Here is a 26,485-nt window from a genome sequence, read left to right as displayed (position 1 = left end):
CTGTAAAGCATGGTGGTGGAAATATTATGGTTTGGGGCAGCTTTGCTGCATCAAGGCCTGGGCAGCTCTCCATCATCGAATCCACGATGAATTCTTCATTGTACCAGAGGGTGCTTGAGGATAATGTAAGGCCATCTGTCGGAACGTTGAAGCTCAACCGAAGGTGGACATTGCAACATGACAATGACCCTAAACATACCAGTAAATCCACCAAGGAATGGCTGAAAAGAAAGAAATGGAGGGTTCTGGAATGGCCAAGTCAAAGCCCGGATCTAAATCCCATCGAGATGTGGGGGGATTTGAAACGAGCTGTGCATGCAAGAAACCCCTCAAACATCGCACAGCTGAAATAATTCTGCATGGAGGAGTGGGAAAAATTTCTCCCAGTCGATGTCAGAGACTGATGGACAGTTATAAGAAACTCCTACTTGAGGTTGTTTCTGCCAAAGAGGGCAATATCACCTATTGGAGCTAAGGGTGTACTTACTTTTTCCACATGTGAAATTTGCATTTATATTTATTTAAATTACACAATGGAATACAAAATGTAAATGTTTCATGATATTTGTTATATTATATCACCTTTATCTGTAAATATTGTTGAAATGAAGATCAAATAGCTGTATGTTGAAATATGTTCAAAAAGTCAAGACTTTACATGGGGTGTACTTACTTTTTCACATGACTGTAGGTGTGAGGCAGGAGCACTGGCGCAGAGGGGAGAACAGTATTCCATTGAGCTGCAGATAAAAGCCTTGCATATGGTGAGGAGCTCAGGTGTGCCAAGGAAGGACTTTGCACGGAGGATGCCCAGTCGGGGACTGGCTTTGGAGGCCAGCTTGGAAATATGGTTTTCCCAGCAAAGATCATGGCAGATAATGAGACCCAAAAGATTGAGTGACAGAATTTCTTGAAGAGGATTGTTGAGAAAGTAGATTGGAGGGTTTTCCAGTCGGTCTTTTCGGAGAGACATAGTGAGAGTGTGAGATTTGTCAGGATTGAAAGACATGTTCCACTTGTTTGACCAGGCTATGATTTTGTCCAGATCTGCAGAGAGTGAGGAGGCTGCAGACTGCCGATCTGAGGGATGGGGTATGGAGCGGCAGAGAGTGGAGTCATCAGCAAAGAGATAGAGAGGATTTTCCAGAGAGTCGGAGAGATCATTGATGAAGACCAGAAAAAGCACAGGGCCAAGAAACACTGCCTTGGGGACCTCCCGGCTGAACAGGAAGGGGAGATGAGAGAAAACCATTCAGGGCCACACGTTGACTACAACCAGAGAGGAAGTCTGCAAGCCATGCGTGGAGATTTCCATGGATACCTTAAGAGGCGAGTTTGGTGAGCAGAGCAGGGTGCCAGACCGTATCGAAGGCACGTGATATGTCAATGGAGACAGCTCTGATTTCCTGTTTGGCATTGAGGACCTACATCCGTTGTTGAGACAGCAGAGGCACCATGTCCAGAGTAGAATGACCTGGTCTGAATCCAAATGGATAATCCGAGATCAAGCCATTGGAGAAGAGGAAGGATTTGATGTCAGAAGCAATGATTAATCCAAGGCCTTGCTGATTATTGGGAGCATACTGATTGGGCTATAGTTGCAAGGATCTGTTTTTTCACCTTTTTTGTGGAAAGCGGTAATGCTGGCTGATTTCCAAGCTGATGGCAGATGAGATTGAGCAAAAGAGACGGTGAGGAGAATGGAGAGAGGGTGAGATAGAGTGGCAGAGCGGGATTTTAGGACCCGTGGGCTGATGCCGTCTGGTCCAGTTGCAGAATCAGAGTCGAGGCTTGACAGAAACTTCTCCACCTTGTCAGGAGAGTCGGACACAGAGTCCAGGAGCAGGTAGGTACAGAGAGAAACGGGTTTGGGACACAAGATTTTGAGGCAAACACAGAGTTGAGGCATTCAGCTTTTTCATGTGCAGAGTCAGCTGTGTAGCCATTTGACGTAAGGGACGGGATGGAGGGGGAACAAACACCAGAAACGGATTTGACCAGACGCCACCAGGATTTGGAGGAGGGAGACAGGTTTGGCAGTTCAGTTTTGAGAGCAGAGAGATGTTGTTTCCTTGCTCTCTTGAGGGTAGACACACACTTGTTCCGAGCTTTGTGAATGGAATTGAGATTACCTTCAGTTGGATTAGCCTTCCATGAGGTGAAGGCAAGTTGCTTCATGGCAACTGCCTCACCACAAGCTTCAGTGTACCCTGGACGGGAGGAAGGGTGCGACAACTGAAGACGAGAAGGGACAAATCTGTGCATGAGAGAGAGCAGTTTACATTGGAAGAATTCCCAGGGAGGGTTGATGTCAGAGGCATTGGAGATAGGAGACCATTCAAGATGATTGATGCCTGCTTTAAGACCGTGCCATTCGGCCTGAGTGAAATGCCAGACTCGTCGGCGTTGAGGAGGCTCTCAGAGAATGGCCAGAGAGATGTCCACTTTAACAAGGAAATGATCAGAAGAACCGATTTGAGCAGAAATAGAGCAGCAGACATTTGCAGCGAAGTTGGTCATAACCAAGTCTAGAAGAGAAGATACTCCAATGACTGAGATCTGGGTCGGGAAATTGACAGATTGTGTCGCAGATGTCCTTTGCTGAGGTGCCATGGCTGGTGAGAGGTACCCATACCCAGCCACCTGGCATGATGACAGTTGAAGTCACCACATATGAGGAAGAGAGAGTTGGGATGAGTGAATAGAAGTTGGTTCATGTTGTCAGACAGGGAGATGTAAATGGAGTCATCACTGTTTGGAGGATGGTACAGAACCCTTTTGAACAAAAGGTGGGAGCGCAGAGGAAGCCGTAGCCTGAGGTACTCCTCGGGTGGGGTGGAGAGAGGGCAGTGCAAGGAGAGAGAGGAAGAGCATTTTTGATAAAGATAGCAACCCCATCACCAGGACGAGGCTCAGGTCTATCATACCGGAGGAGGGAGTAACCAGGAAGAGATATTAAGGAATCCGAGACATCTTGAAGGAGGAAAGTTTCTGTTAAGCAGATTACGTCTGATCTCTCTATACAGGTTGCTTCTGACAAACCAATCATGTTTGAACGAAGGCCCCGGATGTTTGAGGTCCATACCATTAAGCATACCGTCACACTTTGGAGTGTGAAGCAGTGCTAAAATGAGTGAAGGAAATAAGTGAGTCGTTTTCAGGAGAAGGCACTGAATACCAGATCTTAGCAATACAAAAACACCCATTTTCTCTCAGTAATATCGAGAATTGCCTTTACATTTGTTTGTTATGTGAACCAATGGATGGAGGTGGGAGAGATGTTTTGCCTGAGTTCTGATATGTTATACACATTAGGAACATTACTTTATATTATATCCTTTGTATGTGTGCTGCAGATATTGAGAGAAAGCCTGGAACGTCTTCTCAACTTTCCATGAGAGAAAGGATACGAGATAAATTGAAAGCAGCAAAGGTATGAAAAGCCTAATTTTTAAAAAATAAAGTTTTATTTTTAACTAAAGTTTTAAAATAAAGATTTTTTTTTTTTAGTCTTGCCCCAAAGGGGTTGTGAGACTATTGCAACATGTGGCGTTGGTTGTTGTCTCCATATGCGGGTTAAAGAAGGTGGAACGGAGTCCTCCCAGGTCTCAAAGTATCCACCTCAGTTTTAGTAAGGGATCTTGATTCATTGACCAAGTTGGGAACTTTTCTTGGTCTCAAAGTTTTGTTCCGAGGGCTATTTTGAGGATTTTTCGATTTATTTTGTTCCGAGAGCCCCAGATAGTTTCCAACTACAGTTTGTTTGTTGTAATATTCCCAGGGATGGTTTTTGAACTCCATTAGGTTTTTTTTATTTTATCATTTCCGTTGCTCCAATAATCACTGGTACAATTCTCAGCACTCTTAAGCTTCCAGGATATTTTCACTTCATTTTTGACGGCTTGATATTTGGGCACTTTCTTGATTTCTGCATTGTTTTGGCCAAAATCGCTCGGGACTGACACCTCAATTAGCAATGCCTTATTTTCCTTTTTGTACTTCAGTCCTATGTCCGGTCGCAATGTTTTGTTTTCTATGTTCATGCTTGGTGGGGTCATTAGGTCGTATGTGAACATTACTTCCTTGTTTTCAGTGATTGCATTTGGTTCATGTTTCCAGGAGTTTTCTGGAACTGGAATATTGAGACTTTTGCAGATGTGCCAATGGATTACTTGACATAGGTTGTTGTGCCTTTTGGGTGTACAGCTGTACTAAAACACACGGGTGTTTTACACCTCGATAGGAGGTGACTCGTACTTTCTGTCTCTACCTTGCAGAACGTACACTTGTCCGATTGACTCAGTCCCACCATTTTCTTCAAGGCATCGGTGTAGTGTCCTTGGTCTTGGGCATTTATAATGTTTCGTTCTACGTCCCAGTTGAGCTGACATCTTCTTAGCCATTCAAAAGAGCCTTCTTTGTCTACACACAATCTGTGCAACTTTTTTTTAAATATCTGCCTCCTTTTTTTAATCGTTTCCCCAGTTGTCTGTGTATATCTGTTGATATCTTGTTTTATATACTTTTTGTCTTTTTTGTCTTTATTTTTCTCCCAACTACTCGATTACCACTCGATTTTTACTTTGTGGCACGGCGAGCTCTGATTAATTTCTACTTTGTTTGTGGCATGGTGAGCTCCGATCAGTTTTTTTTTTTTTTTTTTTTTTGTGGCACTGTGAGCCGGGTACTCAGCGGGATAACTTATTTCCCCATTGGGGTTTCCTCGATGGGTGAGTCTGTGAGTGGCCCTTGTAAACTACAACCAACATCCACAAATGGCGGAAGGCAACCTAGGTTTGCTAACGGCTAACTCACTACACTGGTGGAGAAGTAGTGACACTCAGATCGAATTATGGCTGCTCATTTTTGGTTGAGGAATGGTACCCTTCTTTTTGTCTCTGTCTATGTGCCTACATCTACCACAGTGGATGACGTTATTGACGATTTCTACGAGCAGCTGCAAGACTCAATCAATTCTGATAGAAAGAACTGACACTTGCTGCAGGTGACGTCAATACCAAACTTGGAAACCAATGCGTTCCTCTCGTCATGGGACCTCATGACTATGGGGACGGAAATCCAAGAGGAGATAGATTGGTTGAATTTTGCAAAGGTAATAACCTTACTGCTGCACACTCCTGGTTTACTAACGATCTTCTTATAAGGTAACTTGGATCAGCAGGGCAAGAAATACAAGAAATGCCATGGGCAATATACTATTCGGCACAGAAGCAAGCTGACCGATTGCCGTTCCTACAGCGCTTGCTTTAACACTGACTATTGGCTAGTTATTTGCAACCAGAAGTACAAGTTCTGTCGTCATGTTGTACATGGACTGCAATATAAACATCCAAATGTTGAAGCCATAAAATCAGAACAAACGTCTGAAGACTTTCATTGTCTGGTTAGATCCCATGTTGCACAAGGTGACTCTCTTGATGTTATTGCATGCACCATGCACAATGCAACTATTGAGACCTGTGGCATGCAAATGTCTCGGAGGAAACCGGCCTATTTGTCTAACAACACTTCAACTAATTGAGTGCAAGAGGCAGGCCATAGGCACTCCAGAATTCACAGGCCTGAGGAACAAGGTCAAACACGCATGTCAGAAGGATCTTGACGAATGGTTGGTGGCAAATATCAACACGATGAACAAGCATACCAGGATCATGACTCCAGAACTCTGTTCAAAACTGCTGAAGTTCTATTTCAGAACTCCTGTGCCCCTATTGTGAACATCAAAGATGCAAATGGCCTGGTATTGGAGATGGTCGAGGAAGAAATACAGCATTCGCATCAATATGCTGAGGAGCTATTTGAGTCCAACTGGTCTCGTCCACCCCAGCACACGACAAAGTTTGAACAAAATCTACCCACACAGGAAGAAACCAAGAAAGCTATTCAGGCATTGAAAAACCATAATGCTACTGGAGTTGATGATGTCACATTGGAAGTTCTTAAAGCTGCCGCACAGGAGCCAGAAGTATTTAAAGCCCTCCACAAGGCAGCGTGTAACATCTGGAACACTGGAAAGTGGCCACCGTCGATCACCAAGTCGGTGTATATTGCTTTGCACAAAAATTAATGATAGAAGTCTGGGTGGAAAATACAGAACGCTTGTACTAATCAGTCATGCACGTAAGATCATTCTCAATGTTGATACTACAAAGTTCTTCCCACCCAAAAGGAACTACTTCCAATGGTATTCCATTCTGGCTAGAGTGCGGCAACTGCGTACATATCCAACAACTACTTTCATTAGCTATATGCACTCTTGAGGGCTACAGCCAGATAAGTATTGATTCCATGTAATCCATCAGGTTTCAGAAGTGTTCCCTCACTTCCCATCAAACTCCTTTTTCCCAACTTCGTCTTGCTTTTACTGTGCTCCTGCATCGACACAATCACTAGTATGAGTGATAGTATGAACAGACTCGGTGTTGGCACACATATCACCATCCTTAAGAAGTGTCCGAAGCAGAAGCCTCCTTCTCCTCTAGGTTGTCCGGCTTGTCTCTGTGAGCCTTTTTGCACTTGGACGAGTGAATCCATGTCGGTTTCCCTTGACACTTGACCACTTTATGAGTTGTGAGTCGGACTGGATGAGGTCCATTCCACCTTGGATGAAGTGAGCTCGTTCTCCTTTGGATTTTGATGAACACGTCGTCTCCCGGGTTAAAATCATGACGAGCCTCTTCCGCTGGATCCGGAAGTGCGTTCTTCCCCTGGGAATGAAATGCTCGCACAGTTCGGGTTAATGCCACACAAAAAGAAAGCAGTGCATCATCCATGAAGTGTACATCCATTTCTTTAATTGTTAATGGAGCTGAGCTTGGTACCCTCATTGGTCACCCCATCAGAATTTCATGTGGTGACAATCCTGTCATCCTATTCGAAGTTGATCGCATGGCCATTAATGCCAACGGGATCGCATCGGGCCACTTCAGGCCTGCTTCTGTGCAAATCTTTGCCAACTTGTTTTTAAGAACCCCATTCTGTCATTCAACAGCCCCCGCCGACTGGGGATGGTCGGGACAATGTAGATGCTGATTTATCTGTAACGCTCTACATAATTCTTTCACAACTTGTCCAGTAAAATGTGGGCCCTGATCGCTGGATAATCGAGATGGTATTCCAAATCTGCACACATTCTTTCATCAAAATTTTGACAACTGTAGGCGCATCTGCCTTTCGGCACGGGAAGGCCTCTATCCATTTGGAAAACATGTCTATGATTACTAGGACATATTCATAGCCACAGCATTTTTGCATCTTTATGAAATCCATCTGCATGTGTATAAACGGCCCTATTGGTGGTGGATGTGCTCCTTGGCCTTCCATTTTTTGTGCTTTCCTAACATTGTCAAGGGCAAATCATACAATTTCTACAATACGGTTTTGCTACTGAACTGAACCCAGGCGCATACCATTCTTTGGTTTCCATGGATACCATTCCCCCTTTTCTGTATGCCCTACCCCATGGGCAATACGAGCAAGCTACGGTAACGAGGCTTGTGGCGCTACCACGTGGCCGTCGCTAGACATCCATACCTTGAAATCATCATTAAACACACATCCATTTGTGAACCAACTGGCTCTTTCCTGGTTAGTCACAGCATCCTGGAGGGCTTTTCCATCCTCCAATGTAGGAGTCTGCTCAGTAGGTGTTAACAGGTATTGAGGACTTACCGGTCCTCTATTCCTTTGAGCTGCTTGCTTAGCTGCCTCGTTTGCTTTAGCTTTCCTAGCGATACCTTATCTGTGTTGTTTGTATGAGCACTACATTTTACAATGGCAACTTTTGCTGGTAATTGAACAGCTTGCAACAAATCCGCTATCAGCGAGCCATGTTTAATGGGGGCCCCCAAAGAGGTTTTAAATCGCCTTTCTTTCCACAACATTCCAAAATCATGTACAGCTCCCCAGGCATATCTAGTGTTCGTGTAAATTGTTACCTCCTGGTTCTCCGCCAGACAGCAAGCCCTGGTTAATGCAAAAAATTCTGCTTGCTGTGCAGAATAATTTCCAGGCAGCTTCCCTCTTTCCACAAAACCTTCATCTGTACACACTGAATAACCTGACAACAAGAAACTGTCTGTGGCTCTTGAAGTTGACCCATCCACATGCAGGACCAATCCTGGTTTTATTAACAGAACGTCCTTTAAGTCTTCACGTGGTAGCAACATTCGCGCCACTATTTCCTCAGTCATGCGGTTCACCATCTTCCTCTGTCGGAAATGAGGAAGCAGGGTTAAATTGTTGGCATCATTGAATAGCCACATTCGTTGCTGACAACAAAACCAATTCTTATGTAGTTGCTCGAGATGCTGACAAATGTTGAGTCCCTGTCTTCAATCGTACTGCAGAAACATCATGTGGAACACGAAGGATCAATCTAGATCCCAACACTATAGTCGCAGTAGCTTGTATAGCATGTGAAGTGGCAGCCACCGCCCTTAAACATCGTGGGAATCCCTGTGCTACAGAGTCCAATTTTGTGCTGTGGTAAGCTATTGGTCTCATTTTTCCCCATGAGTCTGTGCTAATACAGATTGCGCAAATCCTCTGGTCTCATATGAATAGAAGTAAAAAGGCTTACCATAGTCTGGTAGTCCTAATGCCGGTGCTGATGCTAAAGACTTTTTCAAGGTGTTTAATGCTTTCACTGCCTCCGGTGTCCACTGCATGGGTTCTGGGCTGTTTCTGGTGCCGATATCCAGCAAAGGTCGCGACAGTAAAGCATAGTCAACAATCCATTGCCTACAGTACCCTGTCCTTCCTAAAAATGACCATTTGTTTTATTGTTGTTGGTTTTGGGAGCATGTGTATGGCAGCAACACGCTCTTCTGCTAGAAGTCGAGTATTCCTCTCAAAATATGTCCTAAATACTTTACTTCTGTCTGACAAAACTGCAACTTTTATTTTGACACCTGATGTCCTTTATGTGTTAGCGCAGTTAACAAGGTTATTGTGTCAGTCACACACGCTTCCTCTGTGGAGGAACATATCAAAAGGTCATCTACATACTGTATGAGCGTAGATTTTCCTGGAAATGTTGCATCTTCCAAATCATCATGCAAAGCCTGTGAGAACAGAGTTGGGGACTCGGTATACCCCTGAGGCAAAGTGGTCAAAGTGTATTGTTGATGTTTGTACGTAAATACAAATAAATATTGTGACCCTGCGTGGATTGGTATGGAGAAAAATGCCAAGCATAAGTCAACCACTGAATAGTATTTCACATCATTAGGGATGCTAGATAGGACAGTGGCTGGTTTTGGAACCACTGGATACGTCGATATCACACTATTATTTACTGCACGCAAATCCTGTACAAACCTCCACTTGTCCTTTCCTGGCTTCTTAACAGGGAGATGAGGAGTATTACAGTCACTCTTAGTTTGTACTATTATTCCCTGCTCAAAAAGCAATTTCATTACTGGTTCTATTTCTGTTAGGGGTCCTCCCCTATCGAGTCCCCGGCAGAAAGATGTGTTGTCCTTGTGTGAAAACCAGCCAATCAACCAACAAGTCCACACCAAGGGATACGAACAAACCACAATGTATTGACACTTCAAACCCACAATATTTTATCACACTTCAAACACCATATAATTCATCTCTACAGGTGGTACCACCTTATTGAGTCCCTTAACCCCCAAACTCACGGCCCTTTTTCCAATGTCTCTGTCCTCCTCCAAGGCGACGTCGATTCGCTCCAGCGCGTGGAATCGATGTCCGGTTCCAATCCGTGGAAGAGGAGACGATCGAGCCAACCCGCAGGTCACGTGGTCCAATCCCCAGCACGATAGCAGTAGAATGGGAAACCGGCCAAAGATGATTTCGGGTACGTACCCGGTGGCGGTTCAATCCGCGAGTCTCCTCAATAACCTTCCCACAGCAGCGGACTTGTGGGTTGCACAGTCATCCCTGGGAGCCCGCCGGAGAGAAACGCCTGGTCGATGCGCTGCCAAAAAACCCGGGCACAGCCGGTGATACGCGTGGCGAAAGTGGCGGTCGGCTTTCTCTCACTGCTCGGTCGGGAGCTGCAATCCGACCACGTTTCACTGCTCCATCGGGAGCCGCAATCAGAACACGTTTCACTGCTCGGGCTGGAGCTGCAATCAAAACGCGTCTTACTGCTTGGTCGGGAGCGGCAATCACAACACCTCTTCCTGCTCGGTCGGGAGCGGCAATCACCACACGTCTCTTCACTCCACCCCTTTTCTCCGCTCCACCGCTTCCGGTCTCGATCCGGATTTCCGGCCACATTTCCCCAGGAGGGCTTTTAATTCTTCTACCCACAACAACCCTTTCCCATAAGTCACCATAAGCATAATCTCTAGGATACTTTGAACCCACAACCGCAATCATAACAATCATTAGGGCCGAATACGTAACACTTCCCCCCCTCAAGAAAGAAAGTTGGAACACCGCGAAAACTTTCTTTGTATGTCCTCTTTGAACAGGCAAAACTAAATTCACAAACCAAATCAGCAATCCCTGGGGCAACAATATTCAACCTTCCCCAAAAATAGAGCAACCAAAATTTTACACAACCCCCCAGAACTTTCCCAAAGCTAATTCCCTCTGGACCAAGCGTCAACAACTTCTAGTTACCTTCGCAAAAGCGGAAGGTTATGTTTTGATCGCTGTGTATTTATTTGTATGTCTGTGTGTGTGTGTGTGTGTGTGTATGTTATTCGCATAACTCAAAAAGTATTCAACCGAATTGCATGAAATTTGGTGGGATGATTGGTTATTATACGGGACACATTTGATTAGATTTTGGGAGCAATCGGGTCAAAGGTCAAGGTCACGAAAAGGTCAAAATCGTATTTTTACCATAGCGCGGTCAATTTTTATCCAATTGGCATGCAACTAATGCCAAAATGTTCAGAATTCAATGCCCGATCTTGTGATATACGACATGACCCAGTGAAGACATTACCCTTGTTAGCGGTTGGGGGTCAAAGGTCAGGGGGGTCACGACCTTGCAAAATGTGCGTTTTTTGTCATAACTCGGTCAATTCTTATCCGATTTGCATGAAATCAGCACCAAACTGTTCACTGTTCTGTTCCCTACACTCCCATGCCAAGTACAGAACAGTAGCTGCGGCGAAGGTATGCGCTCTACCGAGTGCCCGTTCTAGTTCCTCTTGAATTAAGGTTAAGGGGGTGGGGGGGGGGGGGGGGTGGTGACCAAAGCCCCAAAGTTAAACAACTCGATAGCACTTTTTCCGGGAGGCCAAGCTGAGTATTCACTACATGGACGCCTTTAGGAATGTGGAGTTCACGGTTAGCCCAGGGAGGAAAGTTCATTACATGGACGCCTTCAGGAACGTGGAGTTCGCGGTTAGTCCGTGCAGGAAAGTTCACTACCTGGACGCGTTTACGAACGTGGCGTTCACGGTTAGTCTGTGTAGGAGTCTGGGCTCGGCGGCTCCGCCGTATCTAGTGCTTCAACTTCTCCGGACTCCTAACAGTTACGGTGGGACCACTTGTCACAGTAGTCACCTGACTGGCGGTCTCCTTCTCGGCCAGTGCTCTGACAATCATTCTTTCGGGAGATGCCGTAACTCTTGGAGCCTCCATAGTAATATCGGCTGCTGCCACCACCAAAACTACCGCCACGTTGTCCTTGTGTAGACCTCCCAATGCCTACGAAATGCCTTCCCTACTGTTATGGTCCGACCCTCCAACTCCTTACCATACCAATTCTTCTCTGCCTCTCTGGCGTCCTTTGTGCTTGCAAACGTGACAAAACCGAACCCTCTTGACTGTTGCGTTTCCCTGTCTTTTACCAACAGCACTTCCACAAGCGGCCCATATCTGTTGAAGACAGAGGTCAGAACTTCCTCCTCTGTTTTGAAGTTCAGTCCCCCTACAAATAACTTGGTACTTTCGTCGCCATCCCAAGCTGGTGTGGTATTTTCCCTGCTGGGCACTTTACCAACCCTCGGGTTACCATAAACTTGACCCCCGGCCAAATCATTCCCGATAACCACAGATACTCCCTCTACAGGAAGCGTGGCTTGTAAACCGACGGTGACCGGTCCTGACACCAAATCGGATTCCAAATGGATGACATGAAGTGGGGCACTAACACAGCCACCGATCCCTTGTAACCGAACACTATCACCAGTTGCTGTACTCTTTGACAATGGCAAAATGCCTTCAAGCATTAAGGATTGATGGGCTCCTGTGTCCCTCAATACCCTAACAGGTCTTGCGTTAGTCAAGTCTCCCTCTAGTGAGACAAACCCCTCATAAATAAATGGTTGGTAACTCTTCTGTGGGCGATTTCTTACGTTTGCCATCGCATTCGGAGTTGTACTAGTCGGACTCCGCTCTGGGTTTTCCCTTTTCATGAGAACAACTGGACATCAAGTGTCCCGGTTTCCAGCAAAAGGCGCAAGTAGGCCCGGAGGGGAACCTCATTGTCTGTCTCGAGCCCCCCGGAAGAAAAGGCTGTCTTGGGCCCATAGTCTTCTGATTTCGAAAAGTGGTGGTATCAGAGTGGTCCCCATAATCCTCTCGAGGCCGCCCCCATGGATTCTCGTTCTCCGCCCCTGATGTACCATAGCTCCCCTGGCTAGGCCTGGGCGAGAAGTTCGGGTTGCAGAACCCCATCCTGTGTGTTAATGCATAGTCATCTGCCATGGTGGCTGCCTCATACAGCTTTGGTACCTTCCTTTCCTCCAGATGAACTTTAATGTCCTCGTGGACACACTGTTGGAATTCCTCCACTAGGATCAATTGTCGCAATAGTTCGAAGTCTTTCCCGACATCTTTTGAATCACACCACCTATCAAACATGGTTTCCTTCACTCTGACAAATTCCACATGGGTCTCACTCTCCCTCCTGGAATTCCGGAATTTTTGCCGGTAAGCTTCCGGGACCAATTCATAAGCTTTGAGAAAGTGTTTTTTTAATACCTCATACTCTGCACATTGGTCAATCGGTAAAGCCGAATAAATCTCTTGAGCTTTACCCACCAGAACACTTTGTACTAGTATGGACCAGTACTCCTCAGGCCACTTTAACTGTCGAGCCACTTTCTCAAAGTGGGGAAAAAACTTGGCTATCTCCTTCTCATTGAAGGGTGGGACCAGCCTCACATGTCTGCCAACATCCCAGGTGTTCTGACTAGGTGTCGAACCAGCTGGCATGGATGGTACCTCTCCCCGTTCTCTTATTAACTCCAGCTGCTTGATTTTAATTTCCTGCTGAAGCTCCATGTCACGTTCCTTTAACTCCCTTTCGGCTCTTCTTTCCTCAGCTCTTTCCCCTGCTCTTCTTTCCTCGAGGTCTCGGTCCTGTTCTATTCTTTTTTCCTCAAGTTCTCGGTCCTGTTTTACTCTTTCCTTTGCCTTCCTTTCCTCTGCTTTTAACCTTTCCTGGCTCTGCAGTTGCATCTCCAGTTTCCGGAGCTCCACATTTTCTTGTTCCTCGGGTAACCAATCCAAGGCTACCTCTGTCCATGTGCCCTGTCCCACCAGAGCTTCTATCACCAATGTCTGCATCTCTGCTTTCCTCATATTAACTCGGACCTCCAAGTTAAAATGTCTGGCCAATATCAAGAGTTCCGATTTTTTTTAACGCTTGGAACTGTGCCTCACTAGGGGACGCCGCAAACTTTTCTGCATCAAACACTATGGTGACTATCCGTGAGCACCTGTTAACCTTCACGCAAAAATTTTCCAACAAGCAAAACAAAAGTTTTTCCTCTTTTTTTTTGTTGTTGTTGTTGTTTGTTTTTGGGAAAAATTTGGGAATTTGGAAAAAGTCCCAAACTTGGGAATTCTTTCCCCGACTAAATTTAGGAATTTCTCAGATCCCGGACGCAGACCCAATTACGAGTCCATGAATATAAATTGGACGAGCCCCCAATTTCTGTTACGGGGTCCTCCCCTATTGAGTCCCCGGCAGAAAGATGTGTTGTCCTTGTGTGAAAACCAGCCAATCAACCAACGAGTCCACACCAAGGGATACGAACAAACCACAATGTATTATGACACTTCAAACCCACAATATTTTATCACACTTCAAACACCATATATATAATTCATCTCGACAGGTGGTACCACCTTATTGAGTCCCTTAACCCCCAAACTCACGGCCCTTTCCCCAATGTCTCTGTCCTCCTCCAAGGCGACGTCGATTCGCTCCAGCGCGTGGAATCAATGTCAGGTTCCAATCCGTGGAAGCGGAGACGATCGAGCCAACCCGCAGGTCACGTGGTCCAATCCCCAGCACGATAGCGGTAGAATGGGAAACCGGCCAAAGATGATTTCGGGGTACGTACCCGGTGGCGGTTCAATCCGCGAGTCTCCTCAATAACCCTCCCATAGCCACGGACTTGTGGGTTGCACAGTCGTCCCTGGGAGCCCGCCGGAGAGAATCGCCTGGTCGACGCGCCGCCAAAAAACCCGGGCACGGCCGGTGATGCGCGTGGTGAAAGTGTCGGTCGGCTTTCTCTCACTGCTCGGTCGGGAGCTGCAATCAGACCACGTTTCACTGCTCCGTCGGGAGCCGCAATCAGAACACGTTTCACTGCTCGGGCTGGAGCTGCAATCAAAACGTGTCTTACTGCTCGGTCGGGAGCGGCAATCACAACACCTCTTCCTGCTCGGTCGGGAGCGGCAATCACCACACGTCTCTTCGCTCCACCCCTTTTCTCCGCTCCACCGCTTCCGGTCTCGATCCGGATTTCCGGCCACATTTCCCCAGGAGGGCTTTTAATTCTTCTACCGACGACAACCCTTTCCCATAAGTCACCATAAGCATAATCTCTCGGATACTTTGAACCCACAACCGCAATCATAACAATCATCATTAGGGCCGAATACGTAACAATTCCCCATCCCGCTTCTGGTCGCAATGGGTATTGACTTTGTATGGGCAATTTTTTGATATGATCTAACTTGATAGTCACTGGCCGTGCTCCCTAATTTGCCCCACGTCATTCGGATGTGTAGTCCATAGTTACTTAGGTACTTTTTCCAACACCTCCAGTGATACCCTTACCATGTCCTTTGGCGTCTGCACAACCCTTTCAAAGGTAGTTGATGTCAATATCGGTTTTCTCTTCCATACAAATCCACATTTCCTAGTTTCCAGAGATTATGTCCAAAATATTCACCTACCAGTTGCCACTCTTGTCCTGGCACTTTCATCATTATTGTTACCATTGGACCAATTTCCTTAGCAGTATGTCCTTCAGCTACCACTGGGGTCAAATGTGGAGTTATGTCAGCTGATTGTTTCCACAACCCTCTCTGTTGTTCAGACAGTTCTACCTCTGCCCCACCCCTTTCTCACCTATCCACACTGATTGCACTTGTATTGGGAAGGGGTTCCCTATGTGGGATGAAGTGTGTTCCTCATAAATCTCATCACTCCCATTAGCATCAAAACATGCTGTACAATGTAATAGATCTTTCCATTTTTCAACATCTGTCCAAAACATCCTAACCCATCGTTCTACCTCTGAGGCTGTCTTTTCCAGTCTCGTGAAATCCCTCTGCAAGTCAGAATTTACCTGTGGGTCTGTTAACTTCCACCAATACACAATTGGTCCTTGAATTTGTTGCAACATACCTGTTACTACCCATTCTACTTCCTGTAGAACCTTCAAATATATTCCATCCTTTGTACATTTTATCGTACATCCCAACTGGCACAGCAAATCCCGTCCCAACAATTTCATTGGCGAGTCAGTGGCTAACAGAAAGGCATGATGTTCTGCTAAAGGCCCAAGTTCTACCTTCAATATTTTTGTTGATTGAGTCTGCATGGGTATACCCATTATTCCTATCACTTTTATCTGTTGGAAGGATAGCGGAACATCTGGTAAGTCAGAACGTCTTGTAGTCGAGCGAGTGGCGCTGGTGTCTACCAAAAATGAAAGTGTATGTCCATTTACCTTCAGATACAAGGTCGGCTCATCCGAACATCTCAAGATCAGCAAAAGTAGCTCTGACAACCCCTCTCTCTCATCCCGTCATTGTTGATTTTGTGGGGTCGATGATCCTCCCTGCTGTCGTCTGCCCTTCTGGAACCCTCCTTGCTTAAAGGGTCCACGTCAAACTCTTTGTGGACACACCCTCTTCCAGTGTCCAATCTGTCCACATGTGTAACATGCACCTTGTCTAATCATTCCATTTGGCCCGTTCATAGGCCACCATCCTTGAGGTCCTTTCCATTCTGTCCCTTTATTTTGCAACCTACCTTCCTGTGTATGTCTCACCTCGGTGTCTGCTAGCTTTTCTTCTTTTAAATCCTTCATTTGTTCTAACTGTATTTGCATCAACATGGCACTCGTGTCTTGCTTTGACTGCTCCGTCTGTCCATAGCAATGTTGAGCAAGAGGCAATATGTCCTCAATAGGTTTAGTCTCCCAAGCCATACATAATTTCTGCACATCGGTCTGCAATTTTGGAATTAACAAGTTTACAAACACGTGAACTAAGGGTACACTCATTGTTTCTCTCACCATCCCTGAGTGTCGTTCAAGCACCTTTTGTAGCCATTCTAGATAGTCCAGTGGCTCCTCTCCAATCTTTTGTTTACAATGCTGCATCTTCAGTCAATCAACCTTCGGAGGTACCACTGTCTCCATGTTTTCTAACAATCTATCGATATACCAGTACAGGTCTGACATTGGGTAATCTGAACCAACACTCTCCACTGGCCATCTCTCTACCCTCTTTATCTCGGGCAGCAGTCCTTCCAGTACTAAAAGTTTTAACAGTATGTTAATATCTGTATAGGTAGGTTGATGAACTTTAATTGCGGTATGCAGTTTCCTGCAAAAAAAATTCTGATCATCTCTCAATTTTGGCATGTCATCTTTAAGTCTTGCTAGATCCTGTTTGGACCAAGGTCTATATACACGGGCTATCCGGCCCCCTGCTCCAGGGAAATCTCTTAATGGCATTTGCACATCTACCTCTTCATCGTCATCGTTGTCCCAACTCTCTTCTGTCTCTCATGTGTCTATTGCCCTTCTTCGTCCTTGCAATTTCTCCACTACTGGGCTTACCAAATCATCCTCGTTATCTACCTGTCGCTGTAACCTTTCCCTGTGTCGTGTCATCATCCCATACGGTACCTGATTAACACATCTTCCATTTCTATCTACCTGCCGTCGCATTCTCCAAGCCATAGCTTGCGTCGTCATTCTCTGTGGTAATTTATTCAAATCGCGATTCCTTTGTGATTTCACATGGCTGGCCTGTGATATTTCCTGTAGAGCTCTGATCAGCGGAGTGTGCGGACCTTCGGATGCTGGCGCAGCAAGCGTTACAGGTATGCCCTGCACAGGTGAATTCACCACAGGTAAGCTCTCCCGCTTAGGGCCCACCAGGTGGCGCACTCTCTCTACCGATGGTGCGCTCGCAGTCACACTTTCCGAAGCCCCTGCAAAAAACGTTGGTTTGTTCGATGGAGGTCTCGATTGATTAATAGTTCTCGGTGTCCAGTACCAATCGTCATCGTCACGTTCCTGGCTACTATTGTTCAGATCATCCCTTACTTTTGATTGTTGTGCCACCACTACTGGCAGTTGTTTTTGCACATTTTGTAAAGTAATTTTAGCTTTGTCCAAGCTATCTTTCAAACTCGCTACTTTTGATTCCTCAGTCCTGCATCTACTCTCATCCATCCAATCAATGAATGGTTGCCAGCCAACCTCTCTCCCTCTTACCTTGTGCCCTTTTAATTAATTCTTTCTTCAAATTCTCTAGTCTGTCTCTGTCAAACATCCCATCTGTCGGAAAGCTCAAATTACTCGTCTTTGTCCAGTCATGCCACTTCTCAACATATTTCACGGATTCAACTGCATTGATTCAAGATTCAACTAAACGGTCAAACATAAATCGTCTACACATTCCTTTCTCCAGCCTATCCAAGCCATTTAGTTTCCCTACTGGATTCCACATTTTTTCTCATATCTATTATATCTTAAAACGTAACACCTTATCAAATTTATTGGACAATCCTTACTTTTCTTTTGGTACCAATCGGTTTTGATGTAAAGCCAATTAATGGAACTCCTCGTTCCCTTTCGGGGTTCATCCCCGATCCTGCCCAGATTCAACCATGAGAGTATCCAAGTTTTCTTTCAAACCTGCTACTTTGAGCCACTCTTGCTGCTGTCCCTGGCATTAATCCCGGCCTTTCTAACCCTGGCACGGCAACCTCGACACCTACTGCACCAGTGTCACCGCGCCTCTGGCATTACTCAAGATCCCTGACCGCTCACCGGTCCCGGATCTCCTAGCGCTTCCCACAAGATGGCTAAGACAAATGGTTCAACCTTTCTATCGTTAATTGCATCTGCTCACGGTTAAGAGGAGAGAGGAACAACAGCTGTAGTGAGTACAAATACCCTAGCAAGGTATTTCAAAAGATACCTTTTACCTTATGCTGCTGTTGGTGCCTGCATTTGTCTCACTTCCAGCCACCAACCGCTCACCTCCGCGATGAGGACATTGCAATCCCACTTCTGACACCTACTGTTAAAGGAAAAACTCAAAAATACTTTGAAGTTAGACCATTACAAGATTGAACCATTTATTCGTACAAGCTGAACTATGTGCACATAAACAGGAGATACAAATCACAATCGAAATTCTGATCTGTTCTGACGACACGTCTTTCAGTGCAGTCTTTATAAACAGGATCATGACTTGGCAGGTGGGAGGGAAAAGAAACGTGTAAGCCCATCCCCCATAGGTCACGTAAGCAAAACCATTCATTCCCATAGGTGGGAGGGACACGTCATCCCCAACAAAAACAACAACAACAACTTCCCCCTCGGATTGAAATTTACAAACAGTTTGTTGTGTCTTACTGTGATTTAGATAACGTATACAGAGTTAACAATGTTTGTTCCATACCACTTACTGAGTTAATCTGACCATCTGGAACAGCTACAATATAACTGAGCATGTTTAGCCAAAGGCAAACAATCAGTGCAAACGCTTTATATTGTCTCGATGGAAATTAGTTTACCAAACACAATGGGCATGGTAAACCAGTTTTACACTTCCATACAGGGTCAGACAACCTGGCGTCTATTGTATTTTATTTTTTTAAATCTACCTTGAAAAGCTCCTCTTTACTATCTTTCTAAAACTTATTTATTTGAACTCAATAAAAACATTTATCTCGATATACGAGTACTTTTTAAAGGCACAACGTAACGAGATTTCCCTGTGTCGTTATTTGACATTGTACAGGATGAATAAACACGAGATAATGTTACCACAGTGTTGCTGCAACATCGTAATTAGGTAACGGGGAAAAAAATAACGTTCTGGAAACGTTCTTAAAGATGTTTTCCTTTTTTACTTTGTAACGTGCCAACCCCTAAACAACCGTGCCAACCTCAAGTTTGATATTACTTCCACAAATGCTTCAACAGTAAAGACCACACCGCCCTCTCTCATCCTGATTCAGTGAGAAAATAAGGGGAAGAAATTTAATCAGCATGCCGGTAAGAGCTTGCCTACCCTCCAGTCTCTTTGTAGGCTACCACAGCTGCAGTTGTTCCGGTGTTGTATAATTTGAGGAGGCGACCACGGGCTTCTGCCCTATGTCGAATAATATGTCGAATGATATGTCGAATGATATGTCGAATGATATGTCGAATGATATGTCGAATGATATGTCGAATGATATGTCGAATGATATGTCGAATGATATGTCGAATGATACGTCGAATGATACGTCGAATGATACGTCGAATGATACGTCGAATGATACGTCGAATGATACGTCGAATGATACGTCGAATGATACGTCGAATGATACGTCGAATGATACGTCGAATGATACGTCGAATGATACGTCGAATGATACGTCGAATGATACGTCGAATGATACGTCGAATGATACGTCGAATGATACGTCGAATGATACGTCGAATGATACGTCGAATGATACGTCGAATGATACGTCGAATGATACGTCGAATGATACGTCGAATGATACGTCGAATGATACGTCGAATGATACGTCGAATGATATGTCGAATGATATGTCGAATGATATGTCGAATGATGTCGGTTTGTTAGGGATACTGTGGAAGTCTATTTTTTATGACTTCCATCAGGTAGTTAAAAGTTGTCTTCGGTAGGCAAGTTATCTCTGGCATTGGGTAAAATTGGGTTTTATGTCGCCATCACAACAGCAAGAAATTTAAACGATTTACCGTGATATATACAAGTTCATACATTTTAATACAACACAAATATTCTAAATCCTTGTCTTTCGTGGTAAAATAGATAGTGCTTGTATATAAATTCCATTCAAAACTGTCGGGAAAATTGAAAGCAAAATAATTATTCTACGGTGTTTGCTGAGAAGGAGGGAGCGTCGGTGAATTATCGCCGGCATCCTGACTGGATTATTTAGTTTCTCACCGAACCAGGTGTAGGGGAATTTGTATCGGGGGACTCAGGACTCCAATGACCGGACACAGGTTTACAAAAGGTCTGGTTTATTAACTGTATTTACTTCATTCCAATTACCAAAATGATACCGCATAATATAATGGATCAGGTTAACTCTTTTCGCTGGTCCTTCTCGTTCAGCCGATGTTTCCTCCGCCACTCCCGTTCGGTCAGCGCTTCTCGTAGCAAGTTGTTACCCAACGTTTGCTCTCGGTTATATCGCCAAACTGGACTTAATCCTCTCTCCGCTGATGCCCCGAGGTCATGCATTGCACCGAGTCCTGGCATCAGCTCGCTCCCCTCCTGCTGTGATTTCCATTTACACAGTAGGGGGGGTGCTCTAGCCTGGGGCCTTGACCAGGTGTTTCAAGAGATTACCATGTTCATGCACATTCTGACACTCATTTACAAACTCGTCTTTAACAGAGTTTGCATGTAAAATGTATCTGCTTTGTTACCAGGTTAATTAATAAGTTACCAGTGCCAATTAATAAGTTACACTGAGTTACACTTCCACAATTCCCTCATTTTTTTGTTTTTGTTTATATTAACCATTAATCTAAACATCAATATAAGTAAACAGTCAATCACTACAAGTAAACATCATTACAAGTATAAGTAAATAATCATAACTTTGGTAATCAAATTCCCTTAGGCATACACCGTCATCCTGCAAGAATCACAAAACATTTCGTTGGTCATTGACTTCTTCCATATTGTTCAATCTATTGCATTTGCATCACAAATATATTTTCAAAACAACACTTCACCATCACCAAGATACAACAATTTCACTTCATTTTCAAGTTTTGTAAAGCATCTGCACCATCTGGAAAAAACGTTTGCCTCCACACAAATGTTGACTTTGTTTGAAAGGAAGGGCTGATCACTTGTGTTTGAATCCAGGTATGAAACATTTTCTCCTAATGTCTTCATAGCTCCTGCACTACTTCGTGTAGGATTTCGCTGTTGTGGTAACACTGCGGAGTCATAGACTGACCCTTCTCTCCATGTAGCATTCTTGCCACTTTTTTTTTGTGAACCATAATGATTCCTTGAACAAGGCCTTCGCCCAGTTGTAGTCAATTTGCCTCCTCCCTCATTATGAGTGGGCAGCAAGTATTGGTGTGACGTTGATTGGCCAGCAAGATGTGGAACAGGGATGCCGGATGCATCCACAATGATGTTGGGACCATGGTGTTCAGGTCATCCATGGTCCATACCAGGCGTGGCCCGCAGAATCGCGCACAGCTGTTGTGAAAAGGCACAGCCATTGGTTTGCAGCTTCATGCTGGCTCCCCGGAAGTTGGTGAAGTAATAACATATGTCCCCGCATTTCACAGAGGTTGCAGGTAAAATGTCGTTGTCCTGCAACTTCTGATGTGATGAATGTTCGAAGCCTTCGAACAAGAGTAAGTGATCGCCTTTCTTTCATATGTTGCAGTGTGATCCAGGCAAATGGTCACATAAATTTCCTTGGTGAAGGTAAGCATTCATCTCCAAGTTACACGGGAGAATGTCTTCATCATTCTTTGAGAAAGAGGGTGTATGCCATGATTAACTTCATTTTTAGCCACAAATTTTCTTTCTCGAACTTCTTCCCAATTCCGTTAGCACTCCCTTCAAAATGTGATCTCGTCTTATCCTTATGCTCAGTCACATCTGAATCTGCTTTCCGCACACACTGAATCAGATAGGGTACATCTTACCATGAAACAGCATAATCATGTATATCTTCCGACAGTTTCACATTCAACAATTTGCTGTTTTTCCTTAACACAAAAAGTTATATTCATTTATATGCGTCACACAAATAATATTCAATCAGGTATGTATTTTATTACTAAACTAAGAATAGCATCCACAATTGCTTTCAGGTTAATATAGTTCAAAAATTAACTCATGCAGGTATTTTAGCACTACTCTAAGAAAATAAATTGTATATGATTACAATCACAAACGGGAATACCTAATTCCCAACAACAATTTTCCCAAACCAACAAATTAAGCATAATGTATTATTACCATAATTCCTCTCCACTTTTTTCCTTTTCCCTCTTTTTCCCTTAACAGTGTGGCACTCGTGGTGATATGAGTTCACTGATATTGTAATTGACACAACTCATAACATTGTCGTTATGCCATTATCTTAATTCTACTGTATTCATTTGCAACATCACTTGATTTAATCTTTTAATCTCAGTATTTATGTCGCCATAAAAGTCTTCCTTTTCTGGTTCCACATTTCTTTCCTCATTTGTCACTTCATGCGTTATCATCGTGTTGTTGGTTACCTTATTCAAACACACCGTCACTAAGGCTTTCAAGCAAGCCACCACTAAAACAATTGCCAATATAACTACTAAACCAACAAACAAGTCTGCTACTCCTTGTATATATTCATACCTATGACATAGTTATATGTCGATGACATTTAACATTATATACCAAACTAACAAGCTTCCTAAAAGGTAAATAAAGAAAATCCCTTAATATGTAACATAATCAGATTATTTGTCTTACCCTGATCCCCCTATCTCCCGGGGTTGAACTCAATCCCCTGATCACGAGTGTAGTTGTGATACATTTTTCACTCATGTTGTATTAATATCAGCAGGTAATTGTATGTCATGTAGGCAAATAAATGTCACTATCCCAAGTAGGAATATCACATGTTGAAAATGTAATGTTTATCAATGCAAGGGGTGTTAAAATGTAATTCAAATGACTGTAAATCACGACTATCATTTATCTACCACTGAATGTTCTGCTGGGCTGCTAGGTGCAGCCTCATTTTCTGTGGGATCGTCCACCTTAGCCCCATGTGCTTGTTTGCAATGAGGGGCATGAATCCAACTTTCTATTTTGGGTCCATCTTTTTTTCTATTCTTATCAATCTCCTATGGTTTATCATTTCGTTCCAAGATACCGCAACCAAAGGTTTTAACCAAAGCTCTACCAAACTATTTCCAGTTTGAACAAAAAATGCCAGTGAAACAATGATTCGAAGAATTAACTTCAAGGGGTCAATAAATTTATTCTATAGCCAGATCTAATTTTCCCATCCAATAGTTTGCCTTGCCACATGTCATATTATAACACCTTAATAAACCTTCGAAAAATGTTTCCCATCTCAACAAATTTCCTTTTTTTTTTTTTTTCAAATAGCCATGTGTAACTTACGTATTTAACTACAATTTCCTCTCAATTTGTTTGGCCCAACTGGCCGCAAAAGTGGCTGCCAGCATGCAGTACCGTTTTTTATCTACCAAGGAAGTGTTCCACACAAGACCTCTACCAAAATGTTGTTTGTAAAAAACAAATCTGGGATTTCTGATTACATGGATGCACCCTCTCAGGACATTTTCAGGCTGCTGTTAACAATCCACTACGATAACTTAATTCCTTTACCCACAATCAAATAATTAGTACAAATTGAGGATATTATCCCTATCACATTCTTTTATAGATTCATTATGTTGGATCTAATTTTTTTTTTTTTTTTTTTTTCCCAATAATTTTCCACTGCTGTAAGGCGGAACAATAGCTCTCATAAGTCTTAGTAATATCGTACTTAATTTGCCAGCAGCGAATAATTTATTTACTATCCTTTCTCATCTGTTAACCAGTGACTTTGTTTAAACTCCAGAACTGAAAACCCACAATAGTTCAAACCAGCAAAATTTTCTTTACTATTTTCCCATATCATCTATGCCTAAAACACATCCATACATACAGCACAATTTATATGCTGATAAAATTCAAGTTTATATATATAAAAATCCGTGAGCAGAGTACTCTGGGAAGTCAGTGTAAGACCTCTCCCAAATTTGGCTAATTTTGTACTCCCACATTTTTATGAAGCTCATATCCATAAATAGCTTTGATTCTCATATAAATTCTATCAAAATGGAATCTCAAGATTACTCCCAATTTTCACTATCACTGAAATTACTATCAATGAATGGCTGCTCATAACCCAACACATCAAATCTTTATATTCCATCTCCCTTGACAAAAGAGATAATGTTCATAATCAAATTTTATTTCTATTTTATTTTACGGATTCTCTGCATATTCAATCCCATCCACATAAAACTATCCATTTCCAGACAGGCACACTGTCGGTGTCAACAATCTTGTAAGATTGATACACAAAACAATAAAAAACACTAACATTGACACACAAAAAATACACACACACATGCATTATGCGTATTTGTTTGCGTTGGAACTATTATTTACAGATCAAGATGGGTGTCAATTTTATTTCAATTTCATAAAATTTGTCCTTCAATTTTAGAAATGCTAATACACAAATGGACCAAAAAGTTTATTCTTAGAAAAACCCCTATGATGTCACATTGAAATTACCCTTTCAGTTCCCACAATAATTTATCCAAATTTGACTACACACCCATTTACATGTCAGTCGACCACTGACTTATCAATCATGCGGAACACTAGTCCGAAATTCCCACCTGATCATGACGTGACCCTTGTCACTTGGTTTCAAAAATTTGCAAAGCAATTGTTCCAACTTTGTAAATTTAAAATTGTGTGCCCAACATAAAAGATCCAATTTCGGCATGTGATCAATTAATTATCAATTTGCTTACAAGCAAAAGAAAAAATTAATAATTCTTGCTCCGAAAAACTTTTCAGACCCAAGAATCATCGACAGTTATTCATGTTTGTCCAGTAATCTAATTTGTTGAGGCCAATCGTCATTTGGGATTTGTCGCAATGAAGGCCTAATCATTGTCTGAGGTATCGGTCAGCACTGGTACCCTTGATCTTGGTTTACCCTATTAACTTGTCTTCCTTTTGGTATACGGACATCCTCTTTTCCAATGTCCCATCCGTCCACACTTGAAACACCGGTTTCTGTCGTTGTCTGATCTGTGCAACTGTGCACTTGTATTGCTGGGCTGCATCTCTACATCCCTGAGTTGCCACTGCAATCTCTCGTTATCTCCTGAAACACGAAAAAATTCTCTGTACCGTCCTTTTTGGGGAGACGACTGGAAATCTGATGGGACAACTGTCACTTTCATTCCTAATTTCGAGGGCAGTTGTGCATTTGTCTCCTCCACTGTATCCTGTATCCTTTTTATTTTAAGTTCTAGATCCGTTATCCGTTCTTGCTGTTCCCGTTGTCTGGATTCACCATCCCAAAGATGGAATGCAAGCCAGTCTACCGTTAGATTCTGTCTCTTCCTGGCTTTCAATCTTTGTTCCAATCTTTCCAATCGACTTCGCTCAAATGTACCATCTCTTGGAAACTCCTCATCATGTCCCTTTGTCCACAAATACCAATTCTCGACCTGCCTTATAGCTTCGGCACCATAACGGTCATACATATGATGTGTACAAGTACCTTTTTGTGGAATTTCTGGTTGTCCTTGTGTATTCTTGCAGGCTCCATTTCCCATTCTGCCTTTTATCAAAGTAGCGTTAGATGTGTTGTAGCTTGTTCCAGGTTCCTTCAAAGCTTCACTCGTACTTCCAGGAAGGATCTCTCCACCTGTTCACACGGTGATTTCCAGAGAGTCTCTCTCAGCTGTGGCTTTTGCACAATCCAATCTCACAGATCAGTATTTGCAGATGAGCCGGAGGGTCAGTATGAAATGGGTGAATCCTCAGGTGTCCGCTCTGTTTGATGGGGAAATCACACAATGGTAACCGCACATATATATCTGTATATAAACTCACCACCTTGCTCAATTTTCCCAGGTTGTCTCCACATTGATAATATCTCACAAAGATACCAAAGCTTCTTTCCTGAGACCGCATTTTCATCAATCAAACAATCAATATATTCAATTCAATTTATTCAGTTCAATTTATGCAATTAAATTCAATCAATTAGATTCAATCAATTAACAATTCAATCAATTATTCAATTTCAATTAATTCATCAATATTCATCAATAAATCAAATTAATCATTTTGAATGACTCCTTGCATAAGCCCTTTCCCCAATGATGTCAGGACAGGTCCATCCATTGACTGAGAT

This window comes from Myxine glutinosa, chromosome 2 (assembly GCF_964187855.1).
Source record: "Myxine glutinosa chromosome 2, kmMyxGlut1.1, whole genome shotgun sequence".
NCBI classification, from domain to species: Eukaryota; Metazoa; Chordata; class Myxini; order Myxiniformes; family Myxinidae; genus Myxine; species Myxine glutinosa.
The sequence above is the reverse complement of the archived record's forward strand: the minus strand, read 5'-3'. Positions refer to the sequence as shown.